This window comes from Manis pentadactyla, chromosome 1 (genome assembly GCF_030020395.1).
Source record: "Manis pentadactyla isolate mManPen7 chromosome 1, mManPen7.hap1, whole genome shotgun sequence".
NCBI lineage: Eukaryota > Metazoa > Chordata > Mammalia > Pholidota > Manidae > Manis > Manis pentadactyla.
In genome coordinates this window covers 195,450,106-195,464,604 of record NC_080019.1, presented here as the reverse complement: position 1 = coordinate 195,464,604, position 14,499 = coordinate 195,450,106, and the positions used below count along the sequence as shown (strand labels likewise).

At 49.1% G+C, this 14,499-nt stretch overlaps 1 protein-coding gene across 3 annotated transcripts in view; it reads right to left on the bottom strand.

Annotated features, from left to right (window-relative positions):
• TRAPPC10 (trafficking protein particle complex subunit 10) overlaps positions 1-14,499 on the bottom strand; it is a 109,161-nt gene that overhangs the window by 66,697 nt on the left and 27,965 nt on the right. The window lies entirely within an intron of this gene.

Here is a 14,499-nt window from a genome sequence, read left to right as displayed (position 1 = left end):
GAGGTGTGTATGGTTTTCCCCACAAGAAGACTGAGAATCAGAGAAGCTCAGTAACTTGTGCAAGGCCACTAAACTACAGAAAAGGAGATGCCTTAACTGTGCCCGCTTCACTCCTGGGTCTCTGCTCTGTAGCCGCTGTTTTCTTCAACTTCAAGGCACAGTCACAAAAAAATCCACCAGAAAAGGGAACGCAGAGAGGGAAACGTGGATTTCTTCACCAAAATCAACTCAATATGCCTCCAAATGCCAGTGGGAGCTGAAACAGAATGCTCTCCACGGGCACACATCACACCGAACACCCGACATGCCTCCTGCCTTCAGTCCTTGCAGTAACTCCTAGGAGGCAAGGACAACTCAACCCACCTCACAGATAAGGCCACTGAGGTGAGACAGGTCCATCTGGTGACGGCACAAAGCCAGCTAGATCCCAACAGGAGTTCCGAACCAGGCGGGTCTGACTTCACGCACATGCAGTTTTTAACTCAGCTCTTCAATCCTCAATTTAACAGAACTGAAAACTCCATTTAGCTCTCCTAAAATGCTAGAACTATATTCTACTTCAGCTAAAACAGAACCTTTTAACATAGATGACTCAAGTTCTGATGCTCAGAGGATCCTCCAACTTCAAGCAAAACCATTTTCCAAATTGCTTTTATATTGATCTTAAAGAAAACATTGGAAATTGATGTGGGCCATTCACACATTTGCTTATTTTGCTATCATGAACCTAAAAAAAAATAAAGAACAAAAAACAAACCCTCTCCAAACCATGTAACCATGTCAAGTCACTGCTGCGCGAGGGCCTCTCTGCACAGCTGAGCTGAGTATCAGAGCCGGTGGCACAGTGACTGGACACAGATGAGGAAAGCCTGGGTCCCCGCCTCAGCTCCACCATCCACTGGCTGGATAAGCTGGGGAGACCACTGACCCTTCCTGTGCCTCACAGGACCATCTGTGAAGTGGGAAAATGACATTGCCTTCCCAAAAGGGCTGTGGTGAAGATTCAAGGAGTGAACACAGATAAACAACCTTCACAATGCCTGACACAAAGTAAATATTTACAAGGGTTACTATTACTACATTTTTGTTGAAATAAAAACAATGTTTATATTTTAACTTATCATTTTTCTTCATGTTGATTTATTTGGTCATCTTAGAAATCATTAAAGAAAATCTTCAGTTAGCTTCAAATTTCTTACCTTTGACTGTCAATTGCTGTTGCCTCTGTCAAAGGTTCTGGGATTAACACAAAGATCACTAGTGTTTGCTAGGTAGAAATTAGGGCAACTATAGGGAAACTTTCTCTTCTTCCACTTGGTTTTCTATATCAAACTATACATAGCTGACCCTTGAACAACATGTGTTTGAACTGCACAGGTCCAAAATATATTGGATACTTTGGGGATTTATGACAGTTTTAAAAAAAGCATTTTATTTTCCCTAGCTTATTTTATTCTAAGAATACAGCATATACTACATATAACATACAACATATGTGTTAACTGCTTATGTTATCAGTAACAGCAGGCTACAGTAGGCTATTAGTAATTATGTTCTGGGGTAGTTGAAGGTCATACAGATTTTTAGCTGTGAGGGCTTGGGGGGGTTGGCACCCCAACTCCCAAGTAGTTCAAGGGCCAACTGTACATACATGGTCCTTGTAATAAAGTCTCACATAAATGTACAATTAACATATGCAGAGTTAAACAATGAAATGCCTCCTACACTGGCCCCCCTCCAAAGCTACCTTACACAGGAAATCCTGTTATCCAGTAAAATTTGTCTAAATGGAGACTATTAAGTAACAATTTTTTCTTACATCCCATCATGAATTAAATCTTTGTGTCCCAAATTTAATTTTAAAAGTATAGGCCAATCAGTGCATCTGTCAAGAGCAAAGATGCCAAAACCCACATGCCGAAGCCCTCAGCCCCAGTACTTATGGAGGTGACTGCATTTGGAGACAAAGTCGTGAAAGAGGCGATCTAGGTCAAATGAAGTCTTCAGGGTGGCCCTGATCCAATCTGACTGAGGTCCGTGTAAAAGAAAATGTGACACACAGAGACACCAGGGTGTGAAAAGGCCACAACAGCAAAGCAAGAGGGCAGCCGCCTCCATGCTACAGAGGGAGGCCTCGGAGGCCAAGCCCATCAGCACGTTCACCTTCCAGCCTCCAGGACCGGGAACAAGTAAGCATCGGCCCAGCCTGCGGTCGTCTGTTACGGCGGCCCTGGCAGACAAACACAGTGCCCCCATTCACGTGTGGAGGTCAGGCTCTCCTGACCCACTGAAGCGCCACACTGACTGAACAAGAATAAAGAAAAGCCACCATGATTTTCTCATGATGCATAGCTCTTATTAATTAATTATACTCTTACATCTTTCTATTGAGAACTATGAAAATTACAGGCACCTTTGAAAATGGACTAGAGAGCCAGGGCACGGAGAGAGAGGTACGGACAGGGTCGGTGTAGAACTCCCAGAGAATTGAATCTCAACTTAGGTGACAAGTAATTAAATTAAAGACATCTACTATGCAGCTTCCCAAAACAGCCCAACTACTAAGGAGAAAGTGGTTAGAGCTTTAAGGCCTGAACTGTAAGACAGATCAACTCCCAAACTGCACTTTAATCCCATAGTCAACAGAGGCATGAGATAAACCAGTCCCAACATGGCTGTTAAAAACCAGATACTAAAAGTGAAAATGAGCCCCAAGATTGATGTGCTCGGGTTTAGAGGGCCCTGGTCGGAGAACTGCCGTTTATTTTTCTGACTCAAGAGGCGTATTAGAAGACTCAACTCAGACTCTTTACTTTAACAGCTAAGATTTTCCTTTTTCAGTGAGAAAGGGGAGACATCAAAATAAGGAGAGTAATTCACAGAACCATTCCATTAGCATGAGTCTCTCTCCTGTGTGTTTGTGTCTGCATAGGTGCCATGATGCCTCACCACTAAGCAGGGACACATGGAGATGTGAGGGTGGGGGAACAGCAAGGAAACACATGGTGGACCTGCAAGCAGCCAGTGGTGTGTGCAGACCAGCATGGTCACCCTGTCTTTTGCCAGTGCATGGCAGTACCTTGGCCAGAAGGGTGACCGGGAGGAGGCACAGGAGCCCCTCACATGAGAAGGAAAACGTCAGGGACAGTCACCCTGCTCTGCAGAGAGGGCGCAGGCACTCTGTCTGGGTGCAGGCAGAGAGAAGCCCAGCTCAGCAGTCCCCGAGAAAGATAGGCAGAGCCCTGGGGTGCCCTCTTTATTATACATGCCAGTTACAACTGGGTTTCCTGCCGCACGCAGAGGATGGGCACAGCCCTTCACTGCCTCCTGAATTACCCTGCAGCCTCTGACTGTTTATAAGCATATATTCATGTAATAATCATGTAACTTAAAATGTTTTATGTTAAAAGTAGATAAGAACTAATTAAACATGGGGAAAAAGAATTCAAAATGATGATTTCAGTGATTTAAGCATAAATGGGTCATATTTCAACAAACTCAGTTTAACATTTTCTTAACAATCTTTACAACAGAAGGTTGGAACTCAATTACAGAGAAAGTAATTAATAACTTATGTCAACATTAGAAAACCACTAACGTGTCCAATTTACAAAACATAAACTACATACAGCTATAGGGTCTAGATTTTAGACCAACAGGCAATAAGAAAACTCGTATTTCGGAAACTCTAATCGTCAAATCAATTATAACTAAAAATAGCAATCTGTAGGCTTGACAGTCTTTTTAGACCCAAGATGCCATCACTCAGAGCAGAGTCTGACCAAGGCTCCCTAACAGGCCCAGTAACACCAAGTGACAACTCTGTGTAGCCACGGCCACAGTCAGGCTGGCACGTGTGGGCAGCCACATGCCACTTGTTGCTCCCTTCACCAACCTCAAGAGCAATGGCAACTTTTACTTTGAATCATTTCATGGGAAAAACCTTTTATTTTAGGGCCCACTCAAACTGCAAAGCCATCGAGTTATTAGTACCAAACTCAGAGTCCCAGTTCCAAACAATCACAACCAGACCAGAATCAGCATTAAGTTGATACTTAAAGAGCAGAGGCCTCAAGAGCATCCTGCACTGTGTGAAAAGGCCTCACACTAGACCAACACCCAGTGCTCACCCGCTGAGCAAGTCCAAACCAAACTGTCTGAAGTGACTCCATTTGGAAAAGGGGACGGCAGGGGTGCATGCCTTCCACACTTCAGGAATATCAGGGGTCTAAACGAAAACAAAATAAGGGCACATGTTCTCTTTAACCTGAAAGAAAAACATTTGTATAAAAAAAGCTATAAACAGTTCTCCAAAGAAGAAATTCAGATGGCCAACAGACACATGAAAAGATGCTCCACATCACTAATCATAAGAGAAATACAAATTAAAACCAAAATGAGATATCACCTCACACCAGTAAGGATGGCCACCATCCAAAAGACAAACAACAACAAATGTTGGTGAGGTTGTGGAGAAAGGGGAACCCTCCTACACTGCTGGTGGGAATGTAAATTAGTTCAACCATTGTGGAAAACAGTATGGAGGTTCCTCAAAAAGCTCAAAATAGAAATACCATTTGACCCAGGAATACCACTTCTAGGAATTTACCCTAAGAATGCCGTAGCCCGATTTGAAAAAGACAGATGCACCCCTATGTTTATCGCAGCACTATTTACAATAGCCAAGAAATGGAAGCAACCTATGTGTCCACCAGGAGATGGATAAAGAAGAGGTGGTACATACACACTATGGAATATCATTCAGCCATAAGAAGAAAACAAATCGTACCACGATTTGCAACAACACAGATGGAGCTAGAGGGTGTTATGCTCAGTGAAATAAGCCAGGTGGAGAAAGGCAAGTATCGAAGGATTTCACTCCTCTCTGGAGTATGAGAGCAAAGCAAAAATGGAAGGAACAAGACAGCAGCAGACTCACAGAACCCAAGAATGGACTAACAGTAACCAAGGTGAAAGGAACTGGAGAGGATGGGTGGGAAGGGAGGGATAAGGGGGGAAAGGGGGCATTACGATCTGCACACATAATGTAGGGGGTGGGGGGCCACGGGGAAGGCAGTATAACACACAGAAGACAGGTAGTGATTCTACAGCATCTTACTACATTGATGGACAGCAACTGTAATGGGGTATGGGGAGCGGACTTGATAATGGGGGGGAGGGGGAGGAGAGGGGGAGTCTAGTAACCATAATGTTGCTCATGTAATTGTCCATTACTGACACCACAAAAAAAAAAAGATTCTGTTTAAGTCCCCAGAGAGACAGTCAGTAGAAAATAGCCCTTCCAGCCACCGTGGATTCTTTCTGTTTGGTTTTGGCAGTGCCCAGTCATAGATTCAGTGGTACAGCGAGGCCCTTCTCATTTTTTCTCACCTCAACAACTGAACTGCTGTAACAACATGCGTCTGGGCTTTTGAAATCAGTGGATTTTATGATGTTTACGAATGTAAAGAAGTAATAACCAGATACAGAGGGAAGTTTGGACGCTCAAATAAACATGTCACTCCACAACACACTCTTTGCTCCCAACTGCTCCTGTCTAGAACTTGGTGCTCCTTTTTACTTGTCCCTCCTCCTATCAGCGGTGACACCGATGACCCTCAAACATGGTGGTGAGCAAAGCACCAAGTTTACTCTTCTGTCTACAACAGGCCTGTGGTACAGGTCCTCTCAGAGGAAAAGCAGTAGCAGCGGGAGAAAACCCAAAGACAGAAATAAAAGACGGTACAGTACGATGAAAACTGACACAATGAAGGCAAGAGAAAAGAGACTTCTGAGACTCATACTTAATTCCTTCAGAGACATGAAAGAAGCCACCCCCATACAACAAAACCACACCACTATGGAAAAAGCACAGGCAGAGAACAAGAAGAGATCTGGAGTCTTACCCCACTGGGCCAGAGAGAGGAGTCATCACAGCAGCAGCAGCAGCATCTGGGGCCTGCCCCACATGCTCTGCGCTCATCGCCGTTAAGGATAAGATTGTGGGCTCGGCTCGCTGGGCCTCTCCCTAAGCAACCGGAGGTACACTGCGGGGACTGAGGGGTCGTCGGGGCATCTCACCCGCATTTATATTCCGCACGGTTTGGAACATAACAAATGGTTGGCGGAGGAGCGAGCAGCACCAGGTACCACTGAACGGGCAGCTGAGCTTTGAAGCCGAGTCCAGTCATTCACTGTCACCACTGTTCAACAGATCCCGTTACCTGAAGAGTGATGTGCACGAGCTTACACACTCACATTTGATAAGGGAGGTTCTCACCAAGTACGGAGAAGGGAGAAGAGGGCACGCCTAAGTAAGAGTGCACAGGAAGCCTCCAAGAGGAGGTGACTAGAGAGGTGGGTCTTCAACGATCCATGTTCTTCTGCTGGGGTGATATGTCTTAAAAACCAGAGGTCAGAGGTGGGAACCCCCAGAGGACCTAATTCAGAGACAAAAAGGCTCGAGACAGGATCTTTTCAAGGAGCAGGGAGCTTGGCTCATAGGGATGGAGATGTAGACAAAGTTACGGCCAGACCGTGAGTTGGGGCTGGAGAATTTCACATTTTATTCTGTAACAATGTCAGTGCTTCCACAGTGAAGCAGTGAGCAAGCAGGGCCTACGTCCACCAGGAAAGACCTGAGAAACTAGAAGCAGGGTTACTGACACGGGACACGAGCTTCACAGGTTATAACATAAATTATGAACAGTCAGGATCAGGAATGGACAGGTTGACTGCTGAGAGGAGGCGAGGTTGCCCTGCAAGCTTCCAGCTAGGCTGACGGGCAAGAACGGCGACACCATCGAGACGAAGAGTCTAAAGGAGATGCATTTAAAAATAAAAAGTGTTTCCCACTTTACTGTGTTGTGTTATTCACGTACGAGACACAGGCCCCAAAATTAGACCAGAGAGAAAATCTGGGCGGCCAGGCCCAGTCAGAATGCGGGATGTGGCTATGCTGAGACCTGGTGGTCCCTGACCTACACTTTCTGTGAGAAGCAAAGAAAGAACCTGCCCACTAGCTAGAAAGGCAAGTCATGGGCTCTGCACCCTCCTCAGAAGTCAGCCGCCTGGCTGGCCATGGCCGAGAAGGCATGCCTGGCTCCAGGTGTCCCAGAGAAGCTGGGAAGGCCCGGGAAAGGGCAGGCCGGGCCCTGGGCAGCCTCTGGGTGGCTCCGTGCCAGGCTGTGAGCAGGCCCTGGCCTCCAGGACTGCAGGGGCATGGCACTGGCCGCCCGCCGCACCCCGGGTGCCGAGCCCATGCAGAGCCGGCACCCGGGCGGGCTGAGCTCTGACAGACGCGGGCACTGCAGCCCTGGACGGTCTGCATGGTGGCCTTGTTGGTCCGAACACCTGCACGGCCCTCAGCGGGCAGTCCCAGGGGCTAGGCATTCTACTGGGGTTGGCCTTGGGGCCATGCCATGGCCTTGGCCCAGGGTCTCCTCTGGGCGGGGCCGGTGTGCTCAAGGCAGTGGGGGCTTGGTGATGCGGCCCCTTGGTGACGTCACAGTGGCCCAGGCCGCTTTGTGATGCATCCCCTGGTTGACATACATATCAGGCTCGCCCTAGCTGGGCAGCTCAGTGCGTGCTTGGCCTGAGAAGGAGTTAGTGGCAAAGGAGACCCTCTCCCTAGCTTCAGACCCTTTCCTCGGATCGTTTGGCGCACACCACAACCCATTTTTCCGTGCGGACAGTTTCCTCCTTCCTAAGGTTTGTGCCTCACCCCGCCCGCTGCCTCCCCAGCCCCACCTTCTTCGCCCGCCAGTCCTTCCCATCCCTGGGACTCTGCCCCCTCCCCTCCTGCCAGGGAGCACCCTGCAACTACCCACTGCCCTGGTCACAGGCTGTCCCACTGGGATCCTGTGCCTTTAGCAGCTGGCTTTTCCCACTTCTACCAGCAGAGTTCCCACTTCCAAGGGGAGCAGTCCTGGGCCTCTGGACCATCCTAGGCTCCCAGTAGACGGCTGGAGAGAGACCACCCAGACAAGCTCCTCCTCTGCAGGGCACACGGCACCACTACCAGCCCGCCTCGAGGTGTCCTGCCTCTGCAAAACCGCCATCCAGAGTCAGCCACCAGACAAGGCAGTGGGCAGCACAAGCGCTGGCCCGATGGCTGGCTCTGAAGCTCAAGACGAGCCGATGGACAAGATGCCACCGTCACTGGCCGTCATCTTCCAGTCCCCCCTGGCCCCACACGAGGCCGTGGGCAGCACTACCACTGGCCTCCTGCACACCTCAGACACCCACTGCGCGGGCGGTCATGGTCTGGTCTCCCCTGGACCCACACGATGCCGTGGGAGGCACAGACGGCCTCGGCCCTACCCACAAGTCGTCCTGGGACCCGATGGGCACGCCACTGCCCTCGGGCAAGGCACCTACAACTGCCCCCCAGTCCCAGACAAGGCTGAGGGCAGCACCACCGCCGGTCCGAAGGCTGACGATGACACTCAAGACAAGCTGATGGACACAACACCACCCTGGCTGGCCGTCATCTTCTGGTACCCACCGGGCCCACATGAGGACGTGGGCAGCACCACCACTGGCCTCCTGCGCACCTCAGACACCCACTGCATGGGCGGTCATGGTCTGGTCTCCCCTGGACCCACACGATGCCATGGGAGGCACAGACGACGGCCTCGGCCCTACCCGCAAGTCGGCCTGGGACCCAATGGGCATGCCACCGCCCTCAGGAAAGGCACCTACAACTGCCCCCCGGCCCCAGACAAGGCTGAGGGCAGCACCACCGCCGGCCTGAAGGCTGACGATGATGCTGAAGATGAGCCAATGGACACAACACCACCCTGGCCGTCATCTTCCAGTCCCCCCAAGCCCCACACGAGGCCGTGCGCAGCACCACCACTGGCCTCCTGTGCACCTCAGACACCCACCGCGCTGGCGGTCATCATCCGGTCTCCCCTGGACCCATACGATGCCATGGGAGGCACAGACAACGGCCTCAGCCCTACCCACAAGTCGGACTGGGACCCGATAGGCACGCCACCGCCCTCGGAAAAGGCACCTACTAGTTCCCCCGGGCCCCACACGAGGCCGTGGGCAGCACCAACGCCGGCCTCCTGCGCACCTCAGACACCCACTGCGCAGGCAGTCATCATCTGGTCTCCCCTGGACCCACACGATGCCATGGGAGGCACAGACGACGGCCTCAGTTCTACCTGGAAGTCATCCTGGGACCCGATGGGCACGCCACCACCCTCGGGAAAGGCACCTATAACTGCCTCCCGGGCCCCAGATGATGCCGTGGGCAGCACAAGCACCAGCCCGAAGGCTGACGCTGACATTCAAGACGAGCCGATGGACACGATGCCACCCTGACTGGCCGTCATCTTCTGGTCCCCCCTGGCCCCACAAGAGGCCATGGGCAGCACCACTGCCAGCCCAAAATCTGAGATGACTCTCAAGACGAGCCGATGGACACGACGCCACCCTCCCTGGCCGTCATCTTCTGGTCCCCACCGGGCCCCACACGAGGCCGTGGGCAGCACCACCACCAGCCTCCTGCGTACCTCAGACACCCACCGCATGGGCGGTCATCGTCCGGTCTCCCCTGGACCCACACGATGCCGTGGGAGGCACAGACGACGGCCTCAGCCCTACCCAGAAGTCGGACTAGGACCCAATGGGCATGCCACCGCCCTCGGGAAAGGCACCTACTAGTCCCCCCGGGCCCCAGATGACACCGTGGGCAGCACAAGCGCCAGCCTGAAGGCTCACTCTGACTCTCAAGATGAGCCGATGGACACGCCGCCATCCTAGCTGGCCGTCATCTTCCGGTCCCCCCCGGCCACACACAAGGCTATGGACGGCACCACTGTGGGCCTCCTGAGCACCTCAGATGCCCACTGCATGGGCAGTCATCGTCCAGTCTCCCCTGGCCCCATACGATGCCGTGGGAGGCACAGCCGACGGCCTGGGCCCTACCCCTAACTCGGACTCCGAGCCGGTGGACTCGCCACAGCCCTCGCCAACGGCACCTACAGGTCTCCCCCAGCTCCAGACAAGGCCTATGTCCGTTTATAGGGGCTTCACACCCTCCTACCCATTTAACAAAATCTTTCCCAGAATATGTGTGCATATTATATATTCACACTAAACCCTGTTCTTGCTAGTATGCCTCTGCTCTGTTTATTCTTTGACTCGGCGACAGAGGAAGAACACACATACATGAATGATAATGTTCTGAGCCACACTTAACTATGCAACATGTTCCATGCCCCAGTGACTGGGATGTGGAAGTAGCCCGTTTTATGACTGTCCGTGCTCACCACGAGGTCTGTGTGCTGAGCGTTTAATGGATGACAACCCAGGGGAGGCAAGTCCAGAGGAAGGAGACAGGGTTGGCTTATGTGGCCCCTTCCCTCTCCTCTCCCACTGCTCTGAGCTCACCAGAGGCTAGGGAATCCCTGCTGTGACACAGAAAACCACTCTTATCATTCTGGTTTTTGAACATGTTTAATTCTGTATGTGTGTATCTTGTGTAACTTAGACTTTGGCCGATCATCCTCACACATTCCCACTTCCCCACGAGAGAACGGATTTGGCATGCAGGTCCTCGAGGCTGGAGGAATGACAGAAGGAAGTGCTTCTGCCTGCTGTATGATTATTGAAAATTTAAGCTTACTTAGAATTTATCAAGTAGCTTAGTAATATCAGAAAAGGTCCTCTTTAATGACTGGCTGGCCTGACTCTAACCTAAACTGCTAAAATGTCAAACCACATTGAGTTACAACTGTGCCCACTTCTCGCTGACCCTAGAGTCTGCAGGGTCTCCACCAGACTTAATACATGCAGAATTCCTAACTTGTGGAGACCACATTCTAGTTGGAGGGGAGGAAAGAGACAATGAACATCTGTAAGTTTTCCGGTAGCTTAGCCGGTAACAAACACTATGAAGAATAAAAAGCAGGATATGGAGGACTGAGATTATAGGCAGAGAAAAGCAGGGCTTTCAAAATAAACAGTGGACAGGGTAAGCCTCACCAGGGAGGTGTGACTTGAACAGTCTAGAAGGAGGTGACTGAACCACGTATCTGAGGGAAAAGCATTCCATACAATGGGATAAATTACTGAAAAAGCCAAGAGGAAGGATACTTGTGGTCTTCAGGGAGCAGTCAGTCAACAAATGAGGCTAGAATACAGTCAGCAGGGAGGGAAAAGAGGACCGGGGACAGAGATATGGGTTGAAGTCCCTGCACCACCATTTACTAGTTTCATAATCACACGCTGTTGACTCAACGTGCAAATGTCTCAGTGAACCCAGTGCTGTCTCTACGGCCTAGTTACCTTGCAAATTTTTGGAAACCTAAGTAGGGAAGTGACATATAAGCCACCTTGTTAACTGTTCTGTACATAAGGATAGATGGGTAGACAAAAAGATGATGATAGACAGATAGATAGATTGATAAATGATAGATTCGATAGGATAGATGATAGGTATAGATAGATAGAATAGATAGATGATAGATAGATAGATAGCCATGTTAGATAGCCATCTTGGGTTAACTGTTCTGTACATAAGGATAGATGGGTAGACAAAAAGATGATGATGATAGGTAGATGACAGATAGATGACAGGTGATAGATGGTAGATTAGATAGATATAGACAGATTAGATAGATGATAGATATTCATAGATTAGATGAATAGATTGACAGAGATGATAGATAGATAATATATATATAGATGACAGATAATAGATAGATAGATGATAGACTAGATAGGATAGATGATATAGGTAGGTTAGATAGATTAGACAGATAGGTGATAGATATTGATAGATTAGATAGACGATAGACAGATGATATATACAGAGTTATGGACTGAATTTTTGGGCCCTCACCTTACCATCTCCCCCTTCTCATAAACCCCCGCCACCACACACACACACACACACACAAATCCATATTTGAATTGAGGCAGGGTTGAAGCCCTAACCCCCACTGTCATGGTATTGGGAGGTGGGGCCTTTGGAGGTACTTAGGTTCAGAAGATATCATGAGGGTGTGGGTGGAGCTGCCATTACGCAATCAGTGCTATTAAGAGGAACAGAGGACAGAGCTTTCTCCCTCCACCCTGTGAGGACACAGCAGGGATGCAGCCATATGCAAGCCAGAAGAAGGGACCTCACCAGGAACTGAACCTGCCTTGGTCTTGGACTTCCGCTTCCAGAACAGCGAGAAATCAGTGTCTATGGATTAAGCTCCCACTCAATGACAGTCTGGTTATCAGCTTGAGTAGACTAACACAGATATGTAGGTAAACAGAGACGCACTTAGACGATGGATGGAGAAAGCCTACGCATAGATATTTGTGCTTAGGTGTCTGCATAGGTATCTGTGCCCATCCACCTATGCACTTTGAAGTCTGCTCCCTATGGGGGGAACACCAGGAGCACAACTTATGCACATTTTTTTTTAAGTGTGGGCTGCAGTTTCTAATAACTGGGGTCTCCATTAAGTCTCAGCTGTGTGTGTGTGTGTGTGTGTGTGTGTGTGTACACCACTGCCCTTATTGGTCTACAATCACAGGAGATGCAAAAGTAACAAAGGAATGCAGGATACAGCAAACATCTTGCAAACTGTGACCAGAAAGAGTAATATTTTCCACTAGCCTCTGAGGATATCTTTGCTAAGTGTTTCTATGCAATTTTAGAAAGATCTTGCTGGGAATGTTGCTGGGACCACTCTAAACCATCAAGTTAATTAAATAAGCCAGGACAGGAGAGCAGCAAAGAGCACCCACGGTGTGTCTCCTATGTATCAGGCCAAGGTGTACAGGCTTTAATTCTACTACATCACTTCATCTCACTATGGCTGACGTGGGATGACCTTATGCACCACCTTCATCCATGAGTAGAAAGTTACTTCAGAATCACTTCCCTTAACAGAAAATAAATGAATGCAGGGACATAAACATTCCTAGAATTCCTGCCACCATCACCCAACTCTTTATGCTCAGCACCCTTTTCATACAAACATGAAACATAGCTCTCAACGCTACTATTCCATTTCAGATAGACCTCACTCACACCTAAATGCCTAAATGCACTGAAACTCCACCTCCACCTTGACAGCAGAGGGGAGCAGTTTCCCCACAAGCTAGCTGGCCTGCCGCCTCAGCAAGCCCATGGGCCACCGGCCCACAACAGCCCTGCGTGTCACCGAAAGGTAGTTCCCTTAACCAGTGACTACACACATGCTCTCTGGAGATGGGCCACCAAGGTGACATCAACGCACAGGCACAAAGACCTACTACTCGGCATGCACCTGCCTCGGCCCCCCGCAGGCCAGTCAGGGTGCTCCCTGCGTGGGGCCTTGGATACGCCCCGCAGCTCACACAGCCGCCCCAGCAGGACTGGCCCTGGGGCAGAGCAGCCGGAAGGCACCAACCCACACAGGTTCAAGAGTCCAGCCCGCCAACCACACCATCCACACCCAGCAGACTTGTGCCACCTACCCAGGAGACGTTCCCACCCAAGGCCACTCCTCTCAAGACCCAAACACACAGCTAACTCACATAAACAAACACAAGGAATTGAGATTGAGAAGGATACAGAGGAATGAATGTGCACCTAGTGACAGCACGCTGACAAAATTGAGAAAATAGATACATAGACAGATGATTGATAGATAGATTAGGCTGATATACATACATATAGATGATAGATTAATTAGATAGATACAAAGATGGTAGTAGATAGATAGATGATAGATCATAGATAGATGACAGACAGACAGATAGATAGATAGATAAATGATGGATAAAGAGATAGATAGGTAGGTAGATAGGAAAGCATAATAGTAAACAAAGCTATCATTCACTCAAGACCATCTACATGCTCCCTTACAGGAGAATCACTTGAGATCCAAGGAAACAGACAAACTACAAGTTGAAGGGGTGGGGACAGGTACCCTACACAAGTGAAACTGAAAAACAAAACAAAAAAAAAAAGGGATTCTGTTTGAGTCCCCAGAGACAGTCAGTAGAAAAGAGCCCTATCTAGCCACCGTGAATTCTTTTTGTTTGGTTTTAGCAGTGCCCAGCCATAGATTTAGTGGTACAGCAAGGCCCTTCTTATTTTTTCTCACCTCAACAACTGAATTGCTGTAATAATATGCGTCTGGGCTTTTGAAATCAGTGGATTTTATGATGTTCACAAATGTAAAGAAGTAATAACCAGATAAAGAGGGAAGTTTGGACACTCAAATAAACATGTCACTCCACAACACACTCTTTTCTCCCAACTGCTCCTGTCTACAACTCGGTGTTCCTTTTTATTTGTCCCTCCTCCTATCAGCGGTCACACCAATGTCCCTCAAATATGGTGGTGAGCAAAGCACCAAGTTTACTTTTCTGTGTACAACAGGCCCAGAGGAAGGATACTTGTGGTCTTCAGGGAGCACTTAGTCAATGAATGTGGCTAGAATACAGTCAGCAAGTGATAAGGAGGTAAAAGAGGACAGAAGACAGAGATACGGGTTG